This window comes from Salmo trutta, chromosome 37, assembly GCF_901001165.1.
Source record: "Salmo trutta chromosome 37, fSalTru1.1, whole genome shotgun sequence".
In the NCBI taxonomy this organism is placed as follows: domain Eukaryota; kingdom Metazoa; phylum Chordata; class Actinopteri; order Salmoniformes; family Salmonidae; genus Salmo; species Salmo trutta.
In genome coordinates, this window is record NC_042993.1 from 8,066,988 (window position 1) to 8,075,089 (window position 8,102).

General features: G+C 39.6%; 1 long non-coding RNA gene across 2 annotated transcripts; it reads left to right on the top strand.

Moving 5' to 3' along the window:
• The first annotated feature begins 444 nt into the window (after window positions 1–444).
• LOC115177306 (uncharacterized) lies at window positions 445–6,973 on the top strand. Of its 2 annotated transcripts, XR_003872383.1 has the most exons (5): window positions 458–510; window positions 591–722; window positions 958–1,247; window positions 1,594–1,719; window positions 6,529–6,973. It is a non-coding gene; the product is annotated as an uncharacterized LOC115177306 (long non-coding RNA). The 2 variants fall into 2 exon arrangements; XR_003872382.1 differs by having other exon boundaries at window positions 445–722.
• The last annotated feature ends 1,129 nt before the right edge of the window (window positions 6,974–8,102 follow it).

Genomic DNA, 8,102 nt, shown 5'->3' on the forward strand with positions numbered 1-8,102 from the left:
GTCCTAGGTTGGCGTGGTTACACGTGGTCTGCGGTTGTGAGGCCGGTTAGACGTATTGCCAAATTCTCTAAAATGGAGGTGGCTTGTGGTAGAGAAATTCTATTCTCTGGCAACAGCTCTGGTGGACTCTACTGCAGTCAGCATGCCAATTGCACATACCCTCAACTTGAGACATCTGTTGCATTGTTGTGACTTCACATTTTAGTGGTCTTTTATTGTCCCCAGCACAAGGTGCACCTGTGTAATGATCATGCTGTTTAATCAGCTTCTTGATTTGCCACAACTGTCAGGTGGATGGCTTATCTTGGCAAAGGAGAAATGCTCACCAAAACCAATTTGTGCATATGGAAAATTACTGGGATTTGTTTTATTTTTGCTCATGAAACATGGGACCAACACATTATTTGTTGCATATATTTTTTGTTCAGTTAATGTGATGGTAATTGTTTCTCACTCAGCGACTAGTGGTCACCTGTGACAATGGAGAAAACGTCCGGTTCCTGATCTGTGGTAAGAACACACACATTCTATCCTGATGGCCTCTCCATAGTGCTATATCTCTTCACCTGTACTTTTTCTTTCCCTGCTAGATTCTGGAGTGATCTTCATTGAGAGATCTCTGTACGGAAGGACTAATGGAACCACCTGCAGAGAAGGACGACCTGCCAACCAGCTGACCAACACAGTGTTCAAAGACGGGCACCCTGGAGGTCCTCTCAGAGGTACTCAGTCAGTGTTTATTTGATAAAGACAGGCTCGGATTCAGCCAGAGGCGTGTTGTTGAAAAGCACATTGCAGTATCGCCAATGTGCCTTTTAAAATAAAAAAATAAAAAATCCTGACGTTCCCGGTAAACACTGCAGATGTCTGCCTTAAATGTCAAGCGACACATGCTTGTCGACAACGCCTTTGATTAAATCCCAGCCATAGCTCATCTTACCGCCTGATATCCCCCAGGTGCAATGGGAAACAGGTGTGTGAAGTGAACACTGGAGTCTTACGTACTTCTGACCCCTGTGTTGGAATCTACAAATACCTGGAAACCACCTACACCTGTATCCTAGCAAGTCAGTCTGTTTCTATGTATAATAATACAAAATACTACACCAGCCTAATGTCTGCTATGAAAAGGTATGTCTTTATTTATGTCTGCTCAGCAGTGGCCACTGTGGTGTGTAATTCCTGTTTCTTTGTCCTGGCAGCACGCAGCATTACTTGTGAAGGTTCTGATGCGCTATTAGAATGTGGTAAGGCTCTGATGCTGTAGAATGTGGCAAAGCGCTGATGTTCTAGTATGTGTTAAGCTTGTGAACTCGGCTGTACAGTATTCTTCTGTCATGTATGTATGTATGTATGTATGTATGTATGTATGTATGTATGTATGTATGTATGTATGTATGTATGTATGTATGTATGTATGTATGTATGTATGTATGTATGTATGTATGTATGTATGTATGTATGTATGTATGTATGTATGTATGTATGTATGTATGTATGTATGTATGTATGGTATAGTAGTTTCATATATGGTTTATATTACCATCACTAGCACACACCAGACATCCAGCCTTAACTCTCTTCCTCCCTCAGATGAATCCAGTACAATCCAGATCCACAGTGCCAGCTATGGCCGCCGTGGCCAGCCAGTGTCTTCCTTTAAACGGCCTGCTAACCAACTAGCCAACACCAACTGTCTCAGCCAATCCACAACTGCCAGTAAGATGGCAGATAGTTATTGAAACCTGCAGTGTACTATTTGAAACGCATTACTGTTAACCTGTACTGTAGAAACATGACTAGTGTTAACCTGTACTGTAGAAACATGACTGTAGTGTTAACCTGTACTGTAGAAACATGACTGTAGCGTTAACCTGTACTGTAGAAACATGACTGTAGTGTTAACCTGTACTGTAGAAACATGACTGTAGCGTTAACTTGTACTGTAGAAACATGACTGTAGTGTTAACCTGTACTGTAGAAACATGACTGTAGTGTTAACCTGTACTGTAGAAACATGACTGTAGTGTTAACCTGTACTGTAGAAACATGACTGTAGCGTTAACTTGTACTGTAGAAACATGACTGTAGTGTTAACCTGTACTGTAGAAACATGACTGTAGTGTTAACCTGTACTGTAGAAACATGACTGTAGTGTTAACCTGTACTGTAGAAACATGACTGTAGTGTTAACCTGTACTGTAGAAACATGACTGCAGTGTTAACCTGTACTGTAGTGTTAACCTGTACTGTAGAAACATGACTGTAGTGTTAACCTGTACTGTAGAAACATGACTGTACTGTTAACCTGTACTGTAGAAACATGACTGTAGTGTTAACCTGTACTATAGAAACATGACTGTAGTGTTAACCTGTACTGTAGAAACATGACTGTAGTGTTAACCTGTACTGTAGAAACATGACTGTAGCGTTAACCTGTACTGTAGAAACATGACTGTAGTGTTAACCTGTACTGTAGAAACATGACTGTAGCGTTAACCTGTACTGTAGAAACATGACTGTAGTGTTAACCTGTACTGTAGAAACATGACTGTAGCGTTAACCTGTACTGTAGAAACATGACTGTAGCGTTAACCTGTACTGTAGAAACATGACTGTAGTGTTAACCTGTACTGTAGAAACATGACTGTAGTGTTAACCTGTACTGTAGAAACATGACTGTAGCGTTAACTTGTACTGTAGAAACATGACTGTAGCGTTATCTTGTACTGTAGAAACATGACTGTAGTGTTAACCTGTACTGTAGAAACATGACTGTAGTGTTAACCTGTACTGTAGAAACATGACTGTAGTGTTAACCTGTACTGTAGAAACATGACTGTAGTGTTAACCTGTACTGTAGAAACATGACTGTACTGTTAACCTGTACTGTAGAAACATGACTGTACTGTTAACCAGTACTGTAGAAACATGACTGTAGTGTTAACCTGTACTGTAGAAACATGACTGTAGTGTTAACCTGTACTGTAGTGTTAACCTGTACTGTAGAAACATGACTGTAGTGTTAACCTGTACTGTAGAAACATGACTGTAGTGTTAACCTGTACTGTAGAAACATGACTGTAGTGTTAACCTGTACTGTAGAAACATGACTGTACTGTTAACCTGTACTGTAGAAACATGACTGTAGTGTTAACCTGTACTGTAGAAACATGACTGTACTGTTAACCTGTACTGTAGAAACATGACTGTAGCGTTAACCTGTACTGTAGAAACATGACTGTAGTGTTAACCTGTACTGTAGAAACATGACTGTACTGTTAACTTGTACTGTAGAAACATGACTGCAGTGTTAACCTGTACTGTAGAAACATGACTGTAGTGTTAACCTGTACTGTAGAAACATGACTGTAGCGTTAACTTGTACTGTAGAAACATGACTGTAGCGTTAACCTGTACTGTAGAAACATGACTGTAGTGTTACACCTGTACTGTAGAAACATGACTGTAGTGTTAACCTGTACTGTAGAAACATGACTGTAGTGTTAACCTGTACTGTAGTGTTAACCTGTACTGTAGAAACATGACTGTAGTGTTAACCTGTACTGTAGAAACATGACTGTACTGTTAACCTGTACTGTAGAAACATGACTGTAGTGTTAGCCTGTACTGTAGAAACATGACTGTAGTGTTAACCTGTACTGTAGAAACATGACTGTAGTGTTAACCTGTACTGTAGAAACATGACTGTAGCGTTAACCTGTACTGTAGAAACATGACTGTAGTGTTAACCTGTACTGTAGAAACATGACTGTAGTGTTAACCTGTACTGTAGAAACATGACTGTAGTGTTAACCTGTACTGTAGAAACATGACTGTAGTGTTAACCTGTACTGTAGAAACATGACTGTAGTGTTAACCTGTACTGTAGTGTTAACCTGTACTGTAGAAACATGACTGTAGTGTTAACCTGTATTGTAGAAACATGACTGTAGTGTTAACCTGTACTGTAGAAACATGACTGTAGTGTTAACCTGTACTGTAGAAACATGACTGTAGTGTTAACCTGTACTGTAGAAACATGACTGTACTGTTAACCTGTACTGTAGAAACATGACTGTAGCGTTAACCTGTACTGTAGAAACATGACTGTAGTGTTAACCTGTACTGTAGAAACATGACTGTAGTGTTAACCTGTACTGTAGAAACATGACTGTACTGTTAACTTGTACTGTAGAAACATGACTGCAGTGTTAACCTGTACTGTAGAAACATGACTGTAGTGTTAACCTGTACTGTAGAAACATGACTGTAGCGTTAACTTGTACTGTAGAAACATGACTGTAGCGTTAACCTGTACTGTAGAAACATGACTGTAGTGTTAACCTGTACTGTAGAAACATGACTGTAGTGTTAACCTGTACTGTAGAAACATGACTGTAGTGTTAACCTGTACTGTAGAAACATGACTGTAGTGTTAACCTGTACTGTAGAAACATGACTGTAGTGTTAACCTGTACTGTAGTGTTAACCTGTACTGTAGAAACATGACTGTAGTGTTAACCTGTACTGTAGAAACATGACTGTACTGTTAACCTGTACTGTAGAAACATGACTGTAGTGTTAGCCTGTACTGTAGAAACATGACTGTAGTGTTAACCTGTACTGTAGAAACATGACTGTAGTGTTAACCTGTACTGTAGAAACATGACTGTAGCGTTAACCTGTACTGTAGAAACATGACTGTAGTGTTAACCTGTACTGTAGAAACATGACTGTAGCGTTAACCTGTACTTTAGAAACATGACTGTAGTGTTAACCTGTACTGTAGAAACATGACTGTAACGTTAACCTGTACTGTAGAAACATGACTGTAGTGTTAACCTGTACTGTAGAAACATGACTGTAGTGTTAACCTGTACTGTAGAAACATGACTGTAGTGTTAACCTGTACTGTAGAAACATGACTGTAGTGTTAACCTGTACTGTAGTGTTAACCTGTACTGTAGAAACATGACTGTTGTGTTAACCTGTACTGTAGAAACATGACTGTAGTGTTAACCTGTACTGTAGAAACATGACTGTAGTGTTAACCTGTACTGTAGAAACATGACTGTAGTGTTAACCTGTACTGTAGAAACATGACTGTACTGTTAACCTGTACTGTAGAAACATGACTGTAGTGTTAACCTGTACTGTAGAAACATGACTGTACTGTTAACCTGTACTGTAGAAACATGACTGTAGCGTTAACCTGTACTGTAGAAACATGACTGTAGTGTTAACCTGTACTGTAGAAACATGACTGTAGTGTTAACCTGTACTGTAGAAACATGACTGTACTGTTAACTTGTACTGTAGAAACATGACTGTACTGTTAACCTGTACTGTAGAAACATGACTGTAGTGTTAACCTGTACTGTAGAAACATGACTGTAGCGTTAACTTGTACTGTAGAAACATGACTGTAGCGTTAACCTGTACTGTAGAAACATGACTGTAGTGTTAACCTGTACTGTAGAAACATGACTGTAGTGTTAACCTGTACTGTAGAAACATGACTGTAGTGTTAACCTGTACTGTAGTGTTAACCTGTACTGTAGAAACATGACTGTAGTGTTAACCTGTACTGTAGAAACATGACTGTACTGTTAACCTGTACTGTAGAAACATGACTGTAGTGTTAGCCTGTACTGTAGAAACATGACTGTAGTGTTAACCTGTACTGTAGAAACATGACTGTAGTGTTAACCTGTACTGTAGAAACATGACTGTAGCGTTAACCTGTACTGTATAAACATGACTGTAGTGTTAACCTGTACTGTAGAAACATGACTGTAGCGTTAACCTGTACTGTAGAAACATGACTGTAGTGTTAACCTGTACTGTAGAAACATGACTGCAGTGTTAACCTGTACTGTAGAAACATGACTGTAGCGTTAACCTGTACTGTAGAAACATGACTGTAGTGTTAACCTGTACTGTAGAAACATGACTGTAGTGTTAACCTGTACTGTAGAAACATGACTGTAGCGTTAACTTGTACTGTAGAAACATGACTGTAGCGTTATCTTGTACTGTAGAAACATGACTGTAGTGTTAACCTGTACTGTAGAAACATGACTGTAGTGTTAACCTGTACTGTAGAAACATGACTGTAGTGTTAACCTGTACTGTAGAAACATGACTGTAGTGTTAACCTGTACTGTAGAAACATGACTGTACTGTTAACCTGTACTGTAGAAACATGACTGTACTCTTAACCTGTACTGTAGAAACGTGACTGTAGTGTTAACCTGTACTGTAGAAACGTGACTGTAGTGTTAACCTGTACTGTAGAAACATGACTGTAGTGTTAACCTGTACTGTAGAAACATGACTGTAGTGTTAACCTGTACTGTAGTGTTAACCTGTACTGTAGAAACATGACTGTAGTGTTAACCTGTACTGTAGTGTTAACCTGTACTGTAGTGTTAACCTGTACTGTAGAAACATGACTGTAGTGTTAACCTGTACTGTAGTGTTAACCTGTAGTGTAGTGTTAACCTGTACCTATCGTTGACACAGTTGTGATGGGAAGAGCCAGTGTGACGTCCCGGTGTTCAACTCTCTGTATGGAGATAGGAAGGAACCTACAAGTACCTGGATGTGGCTTACACCTGTGGCTAAACGTGAGGCACACACATGACTGGGAAGTAGAATGCTGGGGTTTTCTGTTTTTGTCTTGCAGGAGATATTCTCTGAGGAATGAAGGCCAGATACTTCTGGGATATCTTCATTGGGTGGATCTGTCTTTCCTCACCTCTTCCTCATGAATTTCAAATTGAGTAAAATGTATGTAATTTCCATGTCAAGGTTTGTCAGTCACGTTGATTATTTTGGCATAGGCATAATTTACGATCAACACTGTGTAGGAACGCTTTCTAAAAGCAAGGTGCGGTCAGAAGGACACATGGAGAAAGAAAACATGAACCCCAAAATAAACTCTTCAAATAACATTGTGATAAAATAATTTGTTTACTGAAGCATTTATTTAAAATGTTTTTCTGAACTGAGGTGGTTGATCTGAATTAAATAGCATGAGCATAACTCTTGTTCAATATTACTATCACACAAACATTAAATAATTTTTGAACCATAAATTGCATTACATCAAGAAGGATTTAAAGGTCTTGGATACATGGACACTAATCATACAAAATGCACATTCTTATCCATACAGCTAGGCTGCCCATCACAGCTGAAACGGAGCAGTACCTCACTAGTAACTTTGCTATAGTCTTAGGCAGGCCTGCAATCTGGAAGCCAGGTACTGTCAATCTGTGGCCCAGACTACCAAATATCAGTGCCACTAACTTATGTCCAAGTGTGATATGAGGAGCTGGTAGTTTAGAAGCTTGTCAGTGAAGGCCTGCTCCATATGTAACAGTCAATTAAGCAGCACTCCTCCAAAATGAGACCCCCCCCCTTACCCGTCTTACTTTGCTGTCTATCGGGTCATGTTTAGCAATGTACAGGTCCTTGTAGGAACAGCAACCATTTACATTTGACTCTGTGTAAGATACAGAATGGATCATGTTTTACAGGGTACCAGAATGCTAGTGTATTTTGTTGGTGGAGCCTGCAGCCTTAACAGTAAAGGTGAGAATCTCTTCGCCAATAGCATCATTCTGGTACATGAAATGGGTCCGGAGCAGCAAGTTACTGTAGCATCTGTCACCACCTCACTGTCCAACCCAGCGGCATGAAGAGGAAGGAAATGTTCAGTTCTTTGCGCTATTAAGAATTTACAGGGACCTGGTGTCCAAAGGAGATGGTCGTCCACAAGTGGATGCAGGACTTCAAGGGCGAAGGTGCAGTTGCAAAAGCAATGGGGTGCTCATATTTACACTTGACAAAAGTAAAATATACATTCATATACTTGACACTAATTTAGACAAAATCAGGCCAAAATTAAATGTTCAAATTGACTGCCACACAAGGAGGATAGCGCAAACAGTCACTGTTCCATTCCCAGATCTACATGAGACAGACCAGTCTGCTTGAATAGAAAGGTTTCCCTCCTCAAACCTGGGCTAAACCAACAAAGGCGAAACACAGGGATGTTGGATGATAAATTAATATTCAATGTATACAGGCAA